Source organism: Papio anubis, chromosome 4, assembly GCF_008728515.1.
Source record: "Papio anubis isolate 15944 chromosome 4, Panubis1.0, whole genome shotgun sequence".
Lineage (NCBI taxonomy): Eukaryota > Metazoa > Chordata > Mammalia > Primates > Cercopithecidae > Papio > Papio anubis.
The window spans coordinates 176,435,777-176,458,661 of record NC_044979.1 but is presented as its reverse complement, the minus strand read 5'-3'; the positions used below and the strand labels follow the sequence as shown (position 1 = coordinate 176,458,661).

At 39.4% G+C, this 22,885-nt stretch overlaps 1 long non-coding RNA gene across 1 annotated transcript; it reads left to right on the top strand.

Moving 5' to 3' along the window:
- The first annotated feature begins 16,608 nt into the window (after positions 1 to 16,608).
- Positions 16,609 to 22,653, top strand: LOC103882585. Its single transcript, XR_002520803.1, has 2 exons — positions 16,609 to 16,800; positions 20,685 to 22,653. It is a non-coding gene; the product is annotated as an uncharacterized LOC103882585 (long non-coding RNA).
- The last annotated feature ends 232 nt before the right edge of the window (positions 22,654 to 22,885 follow it).

Here is a 22,885-nt window from a genome sequence, read left to right as displayed (position 1 = left end):
ACATTATTACTTTTCTATAAGACAAATCAGAATTCTTTCATTTTGGCCTTTGCCTATATGCACCATTTCTAGTAGTAGATATCAGCAGAACTGTCTAATCCTCCTTTATTGACTCATCACATTAGCTGGGAATATGCAATCATCACTACATGTTTAGTGTTGGATGTCAAAAGAGTAGAAATCCAACATTTATATTTCAAACTTTGAAAGGCATAATAAACGTACATACATTTATGGTTCTTATGGGCATTTATGGGAACACAGTAGAAGAGAATTCAGGATCCATAAAGAGAAGCAGAAAGCACAATAAAAAAATTGTGCAATATTACATGAAGCAGAAGAAATCTGAAGTGTCCTGTGGGGCACTTTAATTAGAGCCCAGAAAATTACAGTTTCTTTAGAAACAACACAAAGAACAGGAAACATCCAGTGTAGATTCACAAAGGACTACTTAGAGGTACACCAAAAAAAAAATTATGCTGGAAATGATAAACAAGGGAGTGAAACTCAGAAATGAAAGGAAAAAAATAAAAGTTAACTTCAAAAAAATCTCAAAATGTTTCAACGTGATATAATGCCAATTAGACCAATGTACTGAAAAAAAATAAAAATTAAAAATTAAAAAAAAAACACCAAAAAACAAAAAAAACAAAATCAGAAAACACCACTCTAATTCCTTAAATCCCCTGCGAGGATGTGAGTTGTTAAATATTTGAGAAAATTGTGAAACAAATAATCAGTGTGACTTCAAATTGGCTGTAGTGCAAGGTAGACAAATGAGAGTAATGATATGAGTCTTTGCAAAGAGACCTTCATTTATTTTTAGGATTCCTTAGGGCTGAAATATCTGCTTGTTCAAAATATGAAATGTATTACACATATGCGTATTTCTGAGTGTGTGGATGTGTGCACTAAAGCAAAGGCAGAATAATTGTGTGTCACTAGTTTTATACATAGATATGGCCACTCTCTTTTCTTTTTTCTTTTCTGAGACCAGGTCTCTCTGTTTCCCACACTGAAGTGCAGTAGCATGATCTCAGCTCGCCACAACCTTTGCCTTCTGGGTTCAAGAGGTTCTCCTGCCTCAGCCTCCCGAGTGGCTGGAATTACTGGCACACATTTCCATGCTCGGCTAATTTCTGTTTTTTTAGTAGAGACAGGGACTTGCCATTTTGGCCAGACTGGTCTTGAACTCCTGACCTCAGGTGATCTGCCCACCTCAGCCTCCCAAAGTGCTGAGATCACAGGCATGAGCCACTGTGCCCTGCCAGGCACTCTCTTTTCTAAACAGAATTGAGAATAAATAATCTGACATATGCATATGTACACTTAGGAGTCCTAAGGGATAAGTGTTTGAAATCAGTAATGTTCCAGAAAATTCAAGGCATACTGGGATGCTGTGTTGGGGCAGTAGAGAGAACATGGATTCCAGAGTCAGACTTGGATTCAAATCCTGGTGGCACCACAACAAATGGATGAATGTGAACAAGTCATTAATCTTTCTGAGTTTTGGTCTCTTCATGTCTAGAGTGGGGTTAATATCCATTTTCATAAGGTTTTGGTGGCAATTAAATTAGTAATAAATAAATTAGTGATGATGAATACCAAGCTCAATGCTGGGCACCTGGTAGGCATTCCATAAATGATAGATCTGATAGTCATGTGGTGTATAGGGAACAGGAATAATCAGGTGGCCGATGGTAGAGGCATGACTAAAGGGTGGTGTTTCAAGTTGAGAAAGAGGGGCAGTGGTAGAATGTGGACCTAATGAACTCACTAGGATATCAGAGACTGGGGAGCAGAGTTAGTAGATGGAGGAGTCTGGCACTGGTATTGCAAGAAAGCCTGGTTTCTAGGAAAAGAAAAAAGATGGTGATCTGTACAGGATGTAGGTTGAGGGGACTCTGATGCAGGTGTGGGGGACAGTGATTGGGTTCTAGAGGGGTCTCGCTGACTATAGCATCTTCCAGGTTTTTCCGAGACATGACAGTGTCTCCTTACAATGCAGTCACAACAAATCTGACAATCCAGGGATCCTACTTTGTGACCAGGTCTCTATTGTGCCCTCCCATGAAGCCAGTGTAGTGTATAATCAATTAAAAAATTCATGTGCGATCTCTTTCACTCCTGGTAAAGGTCACTATGACTCTTGATGAATGATTCAATAGCTTCATCACCACTACTCTTAACTGTAAGATGAGGGGGTTAAGATCTTCAAAGACCTTTACAAGGCTTAAAGTCCATGCTGTCAAAATTGAGGAAATACGTGATTATTTTTTAGAATAAGGATCAAAGTAAGAAAAGAACCATACAACTGATATGCAATAGGAGGAAAGACAATTGCAAGTGACTACTGTGAGAATAAGAAGAAAAGAATGCAGGCGTTATGGTGGGCTGTAAGCCAGACACACATCTTCATTTGTGGCACTGCTGAGGGACAGAGGGCAATTGAGTGTGGGAGATGGGGAGGAGTAATTCTAACCTGTACCCCAAACTCAAATAACCCTTTTGTGGGGATGGAGTTCAAGGAGGAAAAGGGGCTAACTTAGAATCTCTTGCTGCTAAATAGGTAGAAATAGTGGCTCCTTCCTCCTTCACTAAAGGGTCACTGTACAGAGAGGTTTAGAATGTGATTCACTTTTGCTCCCTTGTAGAATTTTTTTCTTCCTCTATTTTAGGACTTGTGGGACTTTTTTCTTCCTCTATTTTTAGCCTTCAGACAATAATGATGGAGTTTGCTGAGTGACTGACCTCTTAATTAAATTTACCTGATAAAGAAAACATTTTGTGCTTAGTCAAACAGAAGAAAAGGATAGGGTCTGGGCATGCACCACCAAAACAGAACAAATCTACTTCTCATGAGATCAGAACAAAATTTCAAGGAAAATCCAAAAGAAATTGGTCAGAATGGATGAGGAAAGGCATACCAGGTTTCCAGGAGTGGAAGTTTCTGTGTGTTACCCTTCATCATAAAAGAAGATGTAAGCTATGCCCAAATGTCAAGGTAAAGGCATTTGGTCCTGCCCAGGGGTATCAGAAGGTTGGGAATACACACTCTAGAATTTCAGTCCAGGGTTTCTGAAGTGACGACTTTCATCCCCCTTCCTCACACCCTTTCATTAATTAAGACACTGTGTTTAGGCAGTAGGTCAAAGTGTTTAATGAGATTGGTTTCTAATGCTCTCTGGCCTACAGAACTATTGCAAGGCTATCATTGCATGAAAAAGGGGAAAATTTATACTGTAGGACATTCTTTTCCCTTTGACTTTGCCATCCAGTGGGGAAATCAGAATTGTTGCAAAGTGGTGTTTGCTAAATCTTTTCTGAACAGCTTCAGAGAAGCTACACAAGGAAGAATTGCTGAATTTTATTTTAAATTTTATTTTCTCACATGGTAGACAGATTCTAAGATAAACCCCAATTATTCCTGTTTCCTGCTGTCCATGCCTTTGTGCAATTCCCTCCCACTGAGTTTGGGTGGGACTTGCATCTAGTCAATAGAATGTGGCAAAGGTGCTGGGATATCTCTTTTGTGACTGCACTGTGTTATATAAAATTCCACAGACTCACTCTTACTCTCCTGTGGGCCTTGAAGAAGCAATACGCCATGTAGTGGAATCAATCTGCCTATAGAGAGGACCACATGGTAGAGAACTATGGGTGACTCTAGGAGCTGTGGAAATCTCCAGCCAAGAGTTAGCAAGGAACTGGAGCCCTCATTCCTACAACCACAAGGAGATGAATTCTGCCAACCACCTGTGTGAGTTTGGAAGTGGATCATTCCCCAGTCCAGCTTTCCAGTGAGAACACAGCCCAGTTGATGCTTGATTGCAGTCTTGTGTGACTCTAATCGGAGGACCCAGCTAAGCCAGGTTTGGACTACTGAACCACAGCAACTGAGAAAATGAATGGATGTTGTTTTAAGTCTCTAAACTTGTTATTTGTTATGCAGCACAGAATATTAATATACCTTTATAAGTCATATTCTATTATATTTGGGAATTTTAGCTCCTTTATGTGGAGAGTCTTCAAGGCCTTGGCATGATAGTGCCCAGCTCTTTCCCTTCTACAGGCTATCTAAAGAGGCAGGTGTGAATGGCTGTCCCTAATGGGATGACCTTCTTGAGGCACAGCCAAAATACCACACAAGGCCTAATGAACATCAGGTTTCCTTTGGCATGGATTCACTTATTTTATCATTCTCCTATTGTGACAGATCCTGGGCTAAGCACATCAGCAGAAATATTAATGTTCAAGACCAGGAACTCTCCATAAAAATCTAGAATCCAGTGGAGGAGAGGAGAATTTAGATAAATAACTTCAATATAAGCCACATCTCAGGTCCAGGCAATGAGATATTTCTAAGGGAAATTCAAACCAGGCAAGGTGCTCTTGCATTCATTCTTCCTGGAGCATCTTCTTCCCTATGTCAGCCCCAATCTCCAAACTTCCTGCCCTTCCATGCCTTCAGCTGTCAAGGGGTCTGCCTGACCTATCCTAACCCAAGCTGACCTCTCTGCTCACTCCCTTACAATTTAAAAAGAAGTCACAAATAGGGCTATTTTCCGTGTTAGCACTGTGAGTTTTACAGCATTCTCAAATGCTATGCATTCTGTTTTTACATATTTCAATGCTCAATGGTGTTCATTCTTTGCAAAATGTTTTATTAAGTGAATCTGATCCTTGGTACCTCTCGTCTTTGCTTTCTGCATCCTTTTCCCACTGTGATCTGATGCCTTCTCCCTATCAAATGCTGATCACAACAAAAGTATCTGCTGCCTTGATCATCTACTTTGACACTCTCTTTCAAGTGGATCTATATGACTATGATACCTTTCCCAGGTATTCACAGAGTAAGCTTTAACACTGTGGATTAAAGGGTTTGGTCACCATTTAAATAGAGTGAACACATGGAAGGAGCTTTCTTTCTGAATGGAGGTTTCTAGAAAGACCTCTTTAGGCAATTAGACAATAATCTAATTTGCCCGTGCAGAAGACCAGCTCCCCTGATCTCATCCATGACTAGTACTATGTCAAATGCTTAGAAATAATGGTGTCACATGTGCTTTTAAGACAGCAGTTCTCAACAGGGGTGATTTTGCCCCCTATTGAGCATTTGGCAATGTCTGGATACACTTTTGGTTGTTACCAAAATGGGTGGTGTGGTTGTATTGGCATTGAGTGGGTTGAGGTCAGGGTTGCTGCTGAACCTCCTGCTATGCACAAGACAACCCCCACAATAAAGAGCTATCACCCACATTGTCAGTAGTGTTGAGGCTGAGAAACCCTGATTTAACAGACTCCAATTCAACCCCATTTATTTGGCAAAATCTAGCACCAACAGCAAAAATAAATTAAATGCAAATCCCCACCCACCCACCCACCCTTTACCCTATTACCTCTCTTCAAACCCTCCTTCTTGACTGACCACAAGCAAAGCTGAAATAGAAACAAATGTAGGCTAATTTTTTCCCTTTGAATTTCTGTTGGGTTTTTAATATTCATCTGTATAATTTTATCCTGATTGTGAACATTTGGTATTCCGGATTAGAGACAGATGATCATTATTTCTTTAAAAAGCAAATAACAACCACATGGATCCCCACACCTTGATTCTTAACCCTGGGATTAAGAATGGTAAAAGCCGAGACAAACGTCCTACATATGCAAATGTCAAAGTCTACATCATAGTTTAGGAACAGGTTTTATCTTCTTATCTAGAGGAGGAAGAGGTAGCCACCTTCTCAAATCTCCCAAAAGGAGGATGAAAACAAAACCCTTTGTTCCTTGGAGATTCAAGAGAAAGGATTCTGGATTCTCTAACCTTTTGGAATGTAAATACATCTTTTCTAAGGCCAGGTAGGCCCTCATGTCCAATTTTATAATCTAGAGGTGCCTTCAAGTTCACAGGGCTCCTTTTCCCGTGAAATGTAAACATATGCCCCCAGAGAAAGGTAGATCTCTCTGGAGTTCTTTCACTATTTATGCAGCTGTAAATTAACTTTGCAAGGCTTTCTGTGACCCCAGGTTCCTGAATTTGCAGACAAATATATTCAGAAAGCCTCAACTTCAGAAACACAAAAATATGCTCCTACATCCAACAGTTTCCAAGGGTCCAGGTCCTTAAGGATGACTTAAAGGATCTTGACTACCTTTTCTTCTCCTTCTATGACTACTCCATGTGAGGTGGATTCTCCTGTCATATAGAAGACCAGCACTGCTGCTTGTCCAGAAAGCAGGAAGCGTTCCTGTGTCATATCCCATTAGGACTATGCCCACGAATGTAATCAAGAAATTCTCCTGAGTTGGTAGAGTTATTGATTAAGGTACTTCTCCCACCATTCTACTTTGTAGAGTCAATATCCCCACTAAGAGGCTATGCTAGGGTAGGAATTAGACCCTGAGGCAAACCAGGGGTGGATCTACATCCCAGGTCCCCCAAAATCAGTCTCCAGGGGGTTGTCATGTGTGCATGAGTGCATACACTCATTGTGCATGGCAGCTCTGTGTCCTCATTGTGGCAGCCTGTCTTTAGTATAGAAAGGAAGGACATCTGTGTGGATTGGATTCTTTCTGCCACTGCCATGTATAGCCTACCAGTCAGCAGCTCTATCTGCAGAGTCAGGCAAGGACAGTCGTAGCACACTCTTGGCATTGGGGACTTATTTACAAGAATGCTAAAAATTAAGGGAAAGCCATTCTATGATTCCATCAAATTGCACTGTTTTGGGATAAATGTGTCCTGAATTATTTATGATGGAAAAAACAATTGGTACAATAAAAGAGACTAAGTAGCAGTCACTAAAAAGCAGGTGTTTATAATTTATGAAATAAAGCTTGAAGGTGAGACATATTAAATATTATTACTTACTCTCTGTCTTGAAGGATTAAGTGTTCGCTGGGGAGAAACAGATGACAAGATACCAGACGCCAAGCTTGAATCCTGTCGTCCATGCAAAACATCCCAATGAGAGGGGGCATTCACTCCAAGTCTATTTGTCAGGAATTTGGTAACAAAACAGACTTTCAGACTCAGCCAGGGTGTCACGTCCCCTTTTCTCCAGAGACTGACAGAGACAATTACAGTAAATTGTAAAGACTGGCTATCAAGCAGTCTATTCTGTGATTCTGTCATGTAACAAGAAACTCATCCTGGATTTTTTTTTTTTAAGTAATAAGTAGATGTTTTCAAAGTTTACCCAATTTGATCTGAAGCTCGGGGAAGATCATATATCCGTTATCATCACAAGGTATTTATCACACTTGTAGCTGCTCCATAACTATACAAGTTAAGACAATCCAAGTCCTGGGACCTTCTAATCTGTTAGTGGCAGAAAAGCTACTGAAATGGAGGTCTGTATATCTGCCTCTGGGATAATTTTCAACTGGAAAACTTCCATTGTTTTAGGTTGGAAGGTGAAGTGTGTTCTATGGGAAAGTTTAGACTCAAGGTTCCATTTTTCCAAGGGCAGTGGACATGGTCCTGCCTGAAATCATTGTTTGGTGACATAGTTTCAAGACTCTCCATTCCACCTACAATAAAATTACAGCACTTGGGACCCAAGGCTAAGGAAGTCATCAGGGGCAGAGAACTGAGGAAGCCTCTCTATGACTTGATCAACAGCCTTTTCTCAAGATCCTGAGTGCCCAAGCCAAGTAATATTTGTGATAGCTGAGTGTCTTTGTTCATTTATGTTGCTATAACGGAATACCTAAGGCTAGATAATTTATCAAGAAAAGAGTTTATTTGGCTCATAGTTCTGCAGGCTATGCAAGGAGCATAGCGCCAGCATCTGCTTAGCTTCTGGTGAGGATCTCGCCTGCTTTCACTCATGGCAGAAGGCAAAGGGCAGCTGGTGTATGCAGAGATCACACAGTGAGAGAGGAATCAGGAGAAGCAGGGAGATGAGAGGCTCTTTGTAACAACCAGCTCTCATGGGAACAAATAGAGCTAGAAATCACTCTCGCCTTCCTCCCACCCCCAACCTGTCCCAGAAGGGGCATTTGCTTACTCATTAGAGGTCCACCCCATAACCCAAAGTCCTCCCATTAGGCATCACCAACATTGGAGATCAAATTTCAACTTGAGGTTTGAAGGGGACAAACATCCAAACTATAGCACTGGGTATACAGCCAACTCAGGAAGAATCTAGGAAATAAATACTATATCCTCTTTCATCACAGAATATAGAACCTGCATGTAGATGAGCCTAAAGATGTACAATGAGATATCTTGGGCTCATTTATTTAACAAGTGTTGCTGAGGGTTGACCAGTAGGCTCAGGGCATGCAACTGTGAACGTGACAGATAGAAACCCTTTCCCCACAGAATTTATAGTTTAACAAAGAAGGAAGAATTGAAAGAAGGTGACAACAACAAAATGTAATGAGATCATACGGGAAAGACCTAGGGCTTTCAACATCCATGGATAGGCCCCCTGAAGATGCACTGTCAGAACAGACATGTGAAGGTGAGACAAACTCATCAAGCAGATGCCTGAATACCAGTTGCTGGCCAACACACTTGGCAGACAAGAGGGCCTTGAGCAAAGGGGGATCTTTGCAGGCAAAATACTGAAGATTTATTCTTTTGTCTCCAACAGTCAGGGAAGCCTGTGATACCCCTCCCATACAACTGTGGAGACCATTTTATAGGATGCAGTGTTTTAAAATTTTCTTTCTTTCTCCCTCCCTCCCTGTTTCCTTCCTTCCTTCCTCCCTTCTTCTCTCCCTCCCGTCCTTCCTCCCTCCCTCCCTTCCTCCCTCCCTCTCTTCCTTCTTTCCTTCCTTCCTTCTTTCCTTCCTTCCTTTCTTTCCTCCTTCCTTCCCTCCTTCCTTCCTTCCTTCCTTCTTCCCTCCCTCCCTCCCTCCTTCCTATCTTCTAATTCCTTCCATTTCTTCCCTCCCTCATGCTCTCCTTCCTATCTTTTCTCCTTCCTTCCTTCCTTCCTTCCTTCCTTCCTTCCATTATTCATTCCTTCTTTCTTTCCTTCCTTTTTCTTTCTCTCTGTTTCTTTCCGAAAGCCATCATCTAAATTCATTAATCCCTGTGAAGACTCATCCTTCTGACCTTTTGACATTTGCTCAGAACTGTACAGCAACTAGAAACCTGGCAAAGGACTAGAGTTGGAGAAGTAAGAGAACATTTGACACCTGAAGATGAAGCCAGCCCTCTGGCGAGAGGACTTGATCACCATCACCAGAAACAAACTCCAGTCATACATTAAATTTTTATTATATTTAGTAGCTGTTCATAGACACATTTTATCACTATTCTTAGGTATATTTGGCTCTTGCCTACTAGTGCTTGTGCTTTGTCTTCGTACAGCCTTATGCCCCATCCCTTCCTGGATCGTTAGGGACAAGCTCTGGGATGGCTAAGCGTGTGCAGAAGTCACTGTTCCAGTGCCCAGAGAAGCAGCCCTCACTGGATATGGGACCCAAACTGGAGACCAGAAGTCCATTGCTCTTTCCATCACATGCCTTCAGCACAAGTGTCCCAAGGAGGAAAGTCTAGCAAAGTGGCTTCTCTCCTCCTCTTTCTCTGTGACCTTTTCGTTCTTGAGAACGAAGCTTTGCCAGTTTCAGTGCTAAATTCAACATAAAGGAAGAAAATCCTACGATCTGTGGAGGGGCAGCAGGATAGCTCTGGTGGCACTCACAACACACAGTGGGCCAGGTGAAAATAGACACAACCCCATTTTATGATGACCTGTTAATTAAGAGGGGAAAAGTAGGTCACATTGATGCTTCAAATTATAGTGGCTTATAGTGATTCAAATAACATATACATCAGAATTTTGTGCCACAAAACAATAGTTTTCATATAAGATTGAAGTGTTGACACTGACATTTGTGGTAACATAAACACTATTAGGGGGCACAATCTTTGAGCCCTGGGGAGTGGCTTAATGCTCCCAGCACAAACTTTCAGTAATTTTGTGTCTTTGTGTGTGTATGAAAGGTAAATTTGGGCTATTATTTCTATAGCCCTATATTAATTCTGGCACACCTTGCACAAAATCTCATTAAGTTACTTTTTTCAGAGTCAAAGTGCTTATGTTATAAAGAAGCTAAAATTTCACCTGTAGGAAAATTGGCACAATTTCTTATTTTACCATCCTCTGTGCCAAGCATAAAAAAAATGTACTTTCTGTTTGGGTAATTTTGCACAGCAGGAACTTTAAATTATTTACGGCTTTCCTTATCTGGAACCAGAGGAAACATACCATTTTCCATGCCACGATTTATACTGAAAAATGCTCTTAGAAAAAAGAATGGGGGTAAATTGCCCATGTGTTCAAGAATCAGAGAAAGAACAAAAGAGTGTCAAAAATCAAGGGTCTCTTTTTCCTGCTATAATCAGGGTGGATATAAGGGACCCTGTCTAGCACCAAGACACTAGAAATTGCATTGTTCTCAGAGGCTTCTGCAAAATGGTTCCAAAACAAGTCTCTGTGAATGACCAAGAGTCTGAATGAAATGAAGAAAACCTGGGCATGAAATTGGAAGTAGCTTTGGACAGAGGCATGAGCCTCTGATACAGCTGTACTGTGAAGATTGATCTGTGTCTTATGGGAAATGCTAGCCAAGGACTTGTGATTTGGAAACTCAGTCCTTTAAGTCCTTACTTGTGGGGCCATTTGCATACCTAGAGAGACAAAGGGAGAGCTCAAAGGAATCTCCCTTCCTCTCTTCTCAGCCCTGAAGCTTTTCCCAGCCTTTTAATCACTCTCCCTTCCTGTGTGCCTCAAGGCAGCCTCCAAATACGGTTACTAAGCATTGCCACGTGTTAACAGGTCTCAGTCCCCAATGCTGCTTAAGAATTTTACATCCTGGTTTTGCATTGATCTCCCGTCAGTTTAATTAGTGAGAATGGGTCCATTAAGGTTAAGTTTCTGGACCTGTGTGGCTTGAGCCCTCATCTTACAAAGAAGGGAGAGGTGTCTAAGGGCCATTCTAGTTCTATTAATTTATTGACTCAGTTCAGTAAAACATAACAGCATAATGATAACAGCTAATATTCATTGATCAGGCATCATGATGAATATCATAGAATGTTTGTCCATCTTGGTCCTTACCTCAATTTCCCAATGGACTAGTGCAAATTCTAAAGCTAAAGAAATTGAAGCTCACATAGATAAGAAGGGATGTTAATAGTTGTAGTCAAACTAGACGCTCTGACTGCAGACGCCACCCACACAACTACCCTGTGCTGCTGAATAGCAAGCAAGACGTCCTCTCTTGGAAACTATTGTTTGACATAACTCATGCAGCACTCCTCTACCCACTTATCCGATTAATATCAGTTTCAATAAGTCTATTAGTAACAGAGGGCATTTAGTAAGTACCTTATCATTTGCAGAATGTTTTCCCATCTTAATTTTCTTTTTGAGACTCACAACAACCTCATGGGCAGGAAGACAAATGTTTCAGCCCTGTTTACGAGGAAATAGCTTGATCAAGGAGGACATGCTGACAATTATTTGCCTACCGAGAAGGATAACTGAACAGGGCTCTCTGAATTCAAGGCCTGAGCTTACATCACAAGCCTGGCCCACTTCTCCTGTTCTGGAGATTTTGCTCCCAACAAACAGAATAATCTTTATTATAGTTGGGCAATAATGTGTGCCAGGGCTCCAGGTCAGTGGAGCAAAGTGATGGGAAGCCAGGCAGCAAGAGCTGTCAGATCATATGGCTCATTTCTACTTGATTCTCAAACTGCAGCTAGAAGGCACATTTGGGCTCATGGCAAAGAAGGCTTGAATTAAAAAAAAAAAAAAAAAAGCCAGTGGCAAACCTGGGCACAGGCTCCTAGGAGGAGCACTGAGCAATGCTCTAATCAGAAAAGGACCAATGCAGACAGCCAATTCCACTGAGCAAACTGATAGCAGTTTCGGGACTGGCAAATGGGGAAGAGAGGCAAAGAACAACAGAGGGACATGGGCCACTGTTGGAGGTGGGACAACAGGAATCTCTTTGTGACTGCCATTGTAATAAGAGAATCTTTGTCTAAATGACAGCAGCTTAGACTTGGGAAGCAATGAAGAAACCCAGGAGATAGCATCAAGAGCTTGGACTCTGCAGTCATCAGAATCCCACTGCAGCACTCACTGGCCCTACAATCGTGGCTGAGGAACTTACTCTGCTTTGCTTCAAGTTGTCCGTCTGAAAAATTGGTACGATAATGATTATTCATGAAGCGTTTTCCAATTGTTTCCAGAATTCCATGTGTTAATATACACAAAGAGCCTATCAGAGTGCCTGGCACACATGGGGTCAGGGGCTTAATAAATATTGTTTTCTGTCTTTTTTCTCCTTTCTTCAGGGAACAAATGCAACATGTGAGGGTCGGAACTTCATTCTAGGCCCAAGTAGGTGACTTATTCCAAATCCCATAGTTGGTACATTCAGAAACCTACTTAGTAGGAGTCCCTGAGAGGGTCAAAGGTGGGAGAATTTCAAGCAGCTGAAGGGACAGGGAAAAAAGGTACCAGAAAGAAGAAATGTCTCTTTCCTTTGATCAGTCTGTAGCTTCTGATCACCACTGGCTGCGGAAAAACAATAGTTAAAATAATTAATCCACTTTCATAACCCTACATAGGAAGAAAAATCCTTCCTGGCCTGAAACACAGTCTGGACCCCTCCCTACAGGAAACTCCTACTAATAGGTGGTCCAGAAAGGATTCACCTTATTCAAGAGGATTAATAAAAAATAAACACCATAAGATCTGTCAAAAGGTATTTCAAGAATAAGTAAGAGAAAATGGCAGGTCAAGAATGCTCACGAGAAGAAAGATTTCATGAAACTCATGGAAACTGAGGCTAAAAATATCTTCGGAAAATGTATGAAATCTTAATTATCACAACGAAAAGCAAAATTAAAAAAAAGAATAGGCACACAGAAGCTCAGGGAAGAGAGAGTGTAGCAGAAACTGAAAGTAATACAGTAAGTCCTCAATGGCATTGATAGGTTCTTGGAAATTGTGACTTTAAGCAAAATGACCAGGTCCTTAAATAATGGCATCTTGCAATTCCTCAAGGATCTAGAACCAGAAATACCATTTGACCCAGCAATTCCATTACTGGATATATACCCAAAGGATTATAAATCATTCCACTGTAAAGACACATGCATACATATGTTTATTGCAGCACTGTTCACAATAGCAAAGACTTGAAATCAACCCAAATGCCCATCAATCATAGACTGGATTAAGAAAATGTGGAACGTATACACTATGGAATACGGTGCAACCATAAAAAAAGAATGTGGTTATGTCTTTTGCAGGCACATGAATGAAGCTGGAAGCCATCATTCTTAGCAAAATAGTACAAGAACAGAAAACCACCACGTGTTCTCACTTATAAGTGAGAATTGAACCATGAGAACACATGGACACAGGGAGGGGAACATCACACACTGGGGTCTGTCGGGGGGTGGGGGACAAGGGAAGGGAGAACATTAGGACAGATATCTAATGCCTGAGGGGCTTAAAACCTAGATGATGGGTTGATCAGTGCAGCAAACCACCATGGCATATGTATACCTATGTAACAAACCTACACGTTCTGCACGTGTATCCCAGAACTTATAATGTAAAATTAGAAAAAAAGTATTTTCTTTATACGTCATTTTGCTCAAAATCACAGTTGCTAAGAACCAATTGATGACATTAAGGGAGGACTTCCTGTACAGAGTGGAGAGAAAACAAAATATGCATTCCGCTCGTGTTTATGGGCATTAACAGAGGGGTTGGCTTGTGGGGGTGGTACGCCACCGTCCTGGAAGCTGAACTGGCTGCAGTGCTATTTAAACTAGTTCAGGGCCTACTTGACAAAGTAACATCAAGAGCTTTATTCCCAGAGGGCAAAGTTCCTTCAACACTTGGACATCTTTTAACAATAAGATAATACACATTATCGAGAAAAAAAGAAAAAGTTTATAACCTTCTCCTTAAATGTTGAAAAAGTTGATCAATTTAACAACTATTAATAAGAAGAAAATAAGTACACAGTTTCTCATCAATATGAAATATATCCAATGTAACATATATCAAGTGCGTGTAATCTGTGAACTGATTGCTTCCTGATTTGAAACAAATCAGCTATAAAATCCATGTTTTGAATTAGTTGAATACACATTAAGATGAGCTGCATGTTATAATAGAATCATTATTAATTTTTTATGTATGATCATCATTTTGTGTATATGTTGAAGAATATTCTTATTTTTTGGAGATTCACGATTTCTGTAAATTTTTTTACTAATTCAACACATTTATACATATGTCTGTGTATATATATTATTTTTGTATGTTTTAAAATGTTCATATTAAAATATTTTTTAAATGCGCATCTTCATCCCAAAGTCACTTTAATGCTTCTTAGGAAAGCCCCGGAAGCATCCCCATAAATCAACAGCAAGACAAAATAATGCAAAATGTTTCCACTCTTATTTATCTTAATCTGGAGCTAATAGTCAATGCAATCAGAAGGGACAAAGACACAAAAGGATAAAACAACATTTTCGTTATGGAAAAACATGAAAACCTAAAAGGAACTACTTGAAAAACCATTATAATAAAAGAATCCAGAAAATGTCAGGATAGGACTATTAAATACACAGAGATCAATTGATGTCTTATACACAAGCAGTGGGACATTCCAAAGAAAAGGCACACTTGTAATATCAACAAAAACATGACATAAGTTGGGGTAAACTCAGTCAGGAATGTTGAAGACCATGATGAAGAAAACATTAAAGCACTATGAAGTATTATAACACGTAGACTCGGTGAATGAAAAACATACTCTGCCTGGACAAGAAAAGACAGCTTTATAGAATTGGCAAGTCTCCCTTCATTAATCTATACATTTGCTGCTATGTCAACAAAGATCTAATTATCATTTTTCAATGATGCCCTGCAAATTTTATTTTACTTTTTAAAATGTTATTTCAATAGTTTTTGAGGAACAGGTGGTTTTCTGTTACATGGATAAGTTCTTTAGTGGTGACTTCTGAGATTTTGGTGTACCTGTCATCGGAGCAGTGTACACTGTACCCAATGTGTAGTCTTTTATCTCCCACCCTCCCCATCTCAAGTCCCCAAAGTCCATGATATCATTCTCATGCCTTTGCATTCTCATAGCTTTTTGAAGAGAGGAGTAAAGACGTTTTCTGGAAACAAAAATACTATTTTTTTTCAACTTTTATTTTGGAATCAGGGGGTACATGTGCAGGGTTGTTACAAAAATAGATTGCACGATGTTGAGGGTTTGAGTACAGATGAATCCGTCACCCAGGTAGTGAGTACAGTACCCAGTACATAGTTTCTTTCATCCCTTCCTCACTATCTTCCTCCTTGTGTATTCCCCCAGGTCTCTAGTTCTCATTTTTTTGACCCTGTGTACCCAATGTTTAGCTCCCACCTGTAAGTGAGGACATGCAGCACGTGGGTTTCCTGTTTCTGGGTTAGTTCGCTTAGGAGACTGGTTTACAGATGCATCCATGCTACTGCAAAGGATATGATTTCGTGTGGTTTTTTGTTTGTTTGTTTGTTTGTTTATTTATTTATTTTTGCCTCCCTGAACATGACCAATCTTATGTGGAAAAAAAATTCTTACATAAAAATACAATAATTAAATCAGTGATGTTGGCCTTAGCTAAGACATAAATAGAAGAGGTCCATAAATAGATTCAATCAGATCTAAATATTTAAAGATGCTATTTTAAATTAGCAAAGAAAACAGTAATTATTTATTAAGGGATATGAAGATAACCTGATTGTTTTGAAAAAATTAATGGTAGAAAACAAATATTCAATAGCTCAATATATTAAAAAGAAAACAAAAGAATGGCAAATTCTTTTTTAAGTGTTCCACAAGACCTACACTGATAAAATTGACTAGATAAAGCTCTGAGGTGGGAAAACCTTCACAAATTCAAAAGACAAATGACAATCTTGCAAAAAAAGTTGCACTTTTTGTCATGACCAATGGGTTAATTTTGCTAACAAAGCAATGAGAAAAGATTTATAATAAAATGGAAAACAAGGAAAGGAGATATATATATATATAGTGTGTGTGTGTATATATATATGTCGTGTGTATATATATATGCACACATACACATACACACACACATACATAGTGTCTGCCATTCCTCCAAACACAAAGGGCTCCTAGATACATGAGAAATATTCCTTCTCTCTCAAATTAAGATTTCTGCAGATTTAGACCATGTCAGAATACTGTTGTTCATGTGTCAGATTGGCACGATTCAAAGACAACACAGCTTGCTGGAGAAGACATAGGGATGGAGACACCCTTGTAGTGTGGCTGGGATAGCATATATTGTTTTAATACAGATGATGCCTTGGTGTTCATTTTTAGGCCTGGCGTTAGTTGTTTGAAATCCAGTCTTAGTGTACAATCGCCTTTGGCCTGATTAAAACTTCCCCTTCCCATGTGGTTGTTTGTGATGAACTCGCATATTTGTCACCCCACTGACCCCAAACCCAGCTCATCTCACAGCTGCTGACCATGATAAAACCTCATGGTCAATTCCTGCATTATGCCATTATGCAAATTAGATTCTTCTTTTTTTTTTTTTTTTTTTTGCTTTAAATTAGGCAACCCACAGGCCCCTTGGGAAGGCGTAAGGAAGCACGACCATGGACCTCATTAAAAACATCGTCCCACTAGTGCCCCTGTCCCTCTGCACTTGCTGGTTGAACTTCCTGTTGCCCTCCCACCACCCCGTTCCTCCACTCCAGGCTTCTAATCTCTCTGGGACCTGTAAGTAATACATTTCTTCTGTTGCATGCATTTTGGTTTCACCTTCCCCCTGTGTCTTACCTGACTGACACACCCAAACCTAACTCCCCTACCCCAACTGGCAGGGCTTTCCTGAAGAGTGGCTATCTTGGCTCATGGCCCCCTCTGCACAGAAAGACCTTAAGTCCAAATTAGAAAGGAATGATAACAATAAAAATTAAAACATGGAAATGGCCAATTGGTATACTTTTAAGGATACATTTGCTAATATTTATTATAAATTTTAATTATACTTATTTAAATTATATGTACTTGTATTTATAGTTATATGGTTACAATGTTCAAGACTATATCAATAATATTATTTATCTACAATATGTTTACATCATATTTATAACCATTACAAAATTAAAGTGCAACTTTCCTTTTAGTTGGAAATTTCTCTTCTAGTCATTAATGTACAGGTGTATTCACACATGTAAAATTTATGTCTGGACAAGGCCTTGCAGGATTAAAAAAAACTAGTAGAAAAAAATTTAAGTATCTATATTAGGAAATGTTTAAATCCATTATGACACATTCAGTTAGTAGCAGGTGTTAAGAGGGATGAGATAAGTCTTTGGCACTAAAATTGAAACATCTCCAAAACAGATATTCAGTGAAAAAAATCAAGAGAAAGGGTGCTGTGCTCAGGAGGCTACCATGTGTAGAAATTTTCACTTCCATGGTTTTCTCATGTAACTATAGAATATCCATTTCTGGGGGAATCCTCAAGCAGTGGGTAACAGTGTTCACCTCTCAGGTAAAGTTGTGAAAAGGTGATTGGAGAGAAACTTACATTCAACTGCAAAACACTTTTATCTAAATTTCTGTACCATTTGCAAATATTACTTATTCAAATTATGAATGCAATTTGAAAGATAATGACATAATAGCAAACACTCAGCACTTATTATATGCCAGGCATTAGATGCATCAATTTGTATCATCCCCACAACAGTGTTACAAGGTAGGGATAATTAATATGGATAATAGAAAAACGAAGCACAAGGCCTGCAACTCAAAAGTAGAGAAGCAGGACTAGAATTCTTCCAGCGTTTGCCTCAGAATCTCTGCTACATTGGATATGTCTGTGGAGGAAGGACCAGTAAAAAGGAATATTTCCATGGAAGATGATACAGACGAGAAGGATCAAGAGTGATGGAAAGGAAGTCCTAGAGGGCGTGTGAGGGATGAGATTTAAGAATCAAAGATGCACATTGTTCAAAGTCTCATGCTAAGTGCTCTTATCACAAAATACAGGCATTTCATGGAGATATTGTAGGTTCAGTTCAGACCACCACAATAAAGCGAATATTGCAGCAAAGCACGTCATACAAATGTTTTGGTTTCCCAGTGTATACAAAAGTTATGTTCATCCCACACTGTAGCCTCTTGAGTGAGCAATAGCATTATGTCTAAAAAATAATGTAGAAACCTTAACTAAAAGTATTTTATTGCTAAAACATACTAGTGATCATCTGAGCCTTCAGCACATGATATGGTTTCTTTCTGTGTCCCCACCCAAATCTCATCTCAGACTGTAATCCCCATATGTCAAGGAAGGTGATTGGATCATGGGGATGGTTCTTCCCCATGCTGTTCTCATAATAGTAAGTGTGTTCTATTGAGATGTGATGGTTTTATAAGTATCAGTTTCCCCTGCACTTCTCTCTCCTGCCACCTTGTGAAGAAGGTGCCTGCTTCTCCTTCCACCATGAGTTTCCTGAGGCCTCCCAGCCATGCGAAACTGAGTCAATTAAACCTCTTTTGTTTATAAATTACCCAGTCTCAGGGTAGTATTTTTACAGCAGTGTGAAAATGGACTAATAGAACAAGTCATTTATTTTGTTTGTTTTTTTTCTGCTGGTGGAAGGTCTTGCTTTGATGCTGATGGCTGCTGACAAGTTAGGGTGATGATTGTTGGAGGCTGGGATTGCTGTGGCAGTAAGACAACAGTGAAGTTTGCCACATCAATGGACCCTTCCTTTCATGAAAGATTTCTCTGTAGTGTGCAATGCTGTTTGCTAGCATTGGACCCACAGTAGAACTTCTTCCAAATTTGGAGTCAACTCTCTTAAACCCTGCCACAGCTATATCAACCAAGTTTATACAATACTCCTTTGTTGTCATTTCAGCAGTGTTCATAGCGTCTCACCAGTAGATCCCATCTCAAGAAACCACTTAACAGATGAGGAGTTATTTTTACAGATAGGCAGCATGAGTGTTTATTAATTTGCCCAATTTCAATATTGTTGTGTCCCCGGAGACAGGAAAGCCTGGGGAGAGGAAGAGAGACAGGCAACCAGTCAGGGGAGCAGTCAGAATGCACACCACATTTATGGCTTAAATTCACCATTTTTTATATAAATGTGATTTGTGACTCCCCAAAACAATAAAAGTAGTAACATCAAAGATCACTGACCACAGATCATCTTAACAGATATAATAATAACGAAAAAGTTTGAAATACTGTGAGACTTGCTAAAATATGGCATAGACATGATGTGAGTGCACGCTGTTGGAAAAGTAACATCAGTAGTCTTGCTGGGTGCAAGCTTGCCTAAAATCTTTAATTTGTAAAAAGCTCAATATCTGAAAAGTGCAGTAAAGCGAAGTGCAGTAAAACAAGGTATGCTTATAATAATAAATAAAACAAGTAGAAGAAAAATTTTAGAGTTGATGAATAGGTTTATCATTTACATTGTGGTGATGGTTTGCAGGTCATACTTATCTCCAAACTCACCAAATGGTATACATTAAATATGTACAGCTTTTTGCATGCCATTCTTACCTGAGTAGAGTGTTTCTAACCAAAGCATCCTCTTTGCTTGATAACAGAAGGACCTGGTAGACAGTAAGACAGTAGAATTATAAATCAGGAGATAAGTGTGTTCGGAGGGCAAGCCATATAGAACAGAACCACAAGCTAACACCTCACTCCAACTAGCATGGCAAAACCCAAAAGATAAACAGTAACAAGTGTTGGTGGGGATGCGAAGAAATTGGAACACATATACACTGATGTTGGGAAGGTAAAGTGGTGCATTTAGCATATGGCTAAACATACTGTTATAACACAATTCCACTCCTAGGTGTATGCCCAAGAAAAATAAAATCATACATCCACATATGAAATCAGACAATATGTGTTCAGTCCTTTGTAACTGTCAGCAGAGTGTTTTCATATTGTGTGATTTAATTTATATGAAGTGTCCAGAACAGGCAAATCTACAGAGACATAGAGTATATTAGTGGCTACCTGGGGCTGGGAATGGAGGTAAGGGGAGAATGGGGAGTGAGTTCTTAATCGGGTCTGTCTTAGTTTCTTGTGCTTCTATAACAAAATACCATAGACTGGGTGGCTAAAACAACATAAATTTATTCCTACCAGTTTTGGAGAATTGGAAGTCCAATGCCCAGGCCAAAGTTCTAGTCAATTTGGTTCCTGGTGAGGGCTCTTTTCCTGGCTTGTGGATGGTTGCCTTCTTACTGTGTCCCCCATGCAGAGAGAGAGAACAAGGGAGAGAAAACTCTCTGGTGTCTCTTCTTATAGGGGCACTAATCCCATCATGAAGGCCCCACTCCCCGACCTCATTAACCCTAATTACCCCTCAAAGGCCCTACCTCATAATACCACCTCCTTGGAGCTTAGGGCTTCAACATATGAATTTTGGAGGGCTGCAAATAGTTAGTTCATAAGAGTTCATTTTTAGGGTGATGAAAATGTTCTAAAAATGAAGTGATAGTTGCATAATTCTGTGAATATCTAAAACTACTGAATTATATGCTTGCAATGGATGAATCATATGGTATGTGGATTTTATCTCCATAAGGCTATTTCTGATTTCTTTGTGAAATAAAAGGTGAGGTTGTTTCCTGAGAATCTGGGGGAAGATGATGCAAGAGAGATAAGATGTTGTGGAGATGAGAAGCGCCTTTGACCAGGAGCCTGCAGGAGGATCACAGGACTGCAGGTTGAAGGGTTGGGTGAAACTGGCATCTGAGAGCTTGTTGTCATACCAGTCCTTCAGATATGGTTTCTCCAGTGGCCTTTGGCAGACAAGGTATATGAATGTCCTCCTAGTTTTAAACAAATACTCAAGGAATACATATTTTTATTTAACAGTGTCTCTCTTTGCAGCAGACTGAGCATATTTGCAGAGGAAGCTGGGTAGAGCCTTGCCCAATGGCCCCCATTTCCTAGTAAAACAGCCATTATCACCCCCACCAGCCCCAGTGCAACTGTGCACACTGACTCTATCAATCAGCCTATGTTCCTTCCCTAGAGTAGTCATCATCATTACAAACACTCAGTGTGCCCAATTTTCTTCCTAGAGCTGTGCTATCCCCTTTCTGTAGATTAAAAAAAAAATTTTTTTTTTTTTAACAGCAAGAAGAGTGTCATTATATCCCCATTATGGATAACAGACCAAGACTCAGAGGCATTCAGTGACTTACTCAAGACTACAGCTTGCAGGCTTTGAGCTTTGGGACTGAGGGGTACCTGACGACTAGGCTGGTAGGATTTCCACCACTCCGTGCCACCTCTTCATACATTCAATAAGCACTTCCTGATCATGTCCCTGTGCCGGGCACTGAGCTCAGTGATGAGAATATAGGGATGGCCTCAAGGAATTGCAGAGACCTGGCCGTCTTATGTGAAACCAGTCATGGCACGTCATATGCATAGGAGACAGGATAGTTTAATGCAGGTTTTTGATTTGTGAGACATTTTGACACAAATTTTGATGCCACCATTTGACATTAGCTAGGTCAAGATGACTTTATCAACATGTAAAATCCTATTCTTTTTATTTAACAGTTCTTCTATTTATACCAAAAGCTGCTTGGAACAGGCATACCTGAACCTGAATACATCCCTAACTCCCACTTTGGCTAAAATGTATTTCCATTTTTTTATTATAGCAATTTCTTCTATAATGTTTCTTTGTTTTTCCTGAAAAAGAATTGCTTTTGTAATCAGAAAATAAAGACTTTTCGAGAGTTTGAAGAATGGCATTCATTTCTAAGGAATGTTAGTCCAGTCACCCTAAATCATACTTTTAAAGAGTTTTTATGATATTAAATATATCACAGATACTATGGAGAAAACATTCAGTCATTGAATGGAAGATTTCCTGGCATATCTAGACTCAGAATAAAGAAAATTCCTTTTCTTCTTATTCCCCAGGCCCAGGGGCTAAAATTTGTATATATTCTATCAAAAGGTGAGCATAATTGTGAAGCCTACACAAAGCAGAGATTTACAATGTCTATCGTTGATTTTTTCTTTTTTTTCTTTTTGGTTTTCAATTGTATTTTCTTTTAGATGATATATTCACAAAGCACTATGTTTATACAAATACAAAAGGGAATGTAAAATTTTCCTCCAGTTCTCTCTTCCAGCCATCACCTCCCTTCTTTAGAGGCAACCAAAGTTACCAGAATCTTCTTTGGAGGCAACCAAAGTTACCAGAATCCTGGCAGAGCTAATATACACATATATTAGCAAACAGGTATATGTGTGGGTGGATATCAATACAGACACATAATATATCCATTCATTAACATAGATATAATGTAGGTATCTAATATGGACTACTGACATTGATTATGTTTTGCATGAATGATAACAACTGTACACATTGATTCATGCTTTGCTTCCAGTCTTATCTGAAATTTACCATAATAAAAAATCTTCTACAAACTGATATTATATAATCTAAGATGCCTTAATAATAACACACGCTTTTATTTTATGGGTCACTAAAAAGAAAAAAAAAATGCCACCAATTAAATCATGTCACATTGATTACTCATCCCAATATCTAAGACACATCTTAAAGATTCATAAAATAGAGCATATTGTCATGCAAGCCTGTAGGATAAATCCCCAGAAGTGGAACTGTAAGTTCAAAATGTAGATACATTGTTCTTGACTTTTGATTAGAATGCTTGGTTTATGTGTTAAGAAGGATACATTTTATCACATTAAGAAAGTAGCTACCTAATCCTGTGTTATTGGAGATTGTTTTCTTAAAGAAGAGATGTTCATTGTTATTAA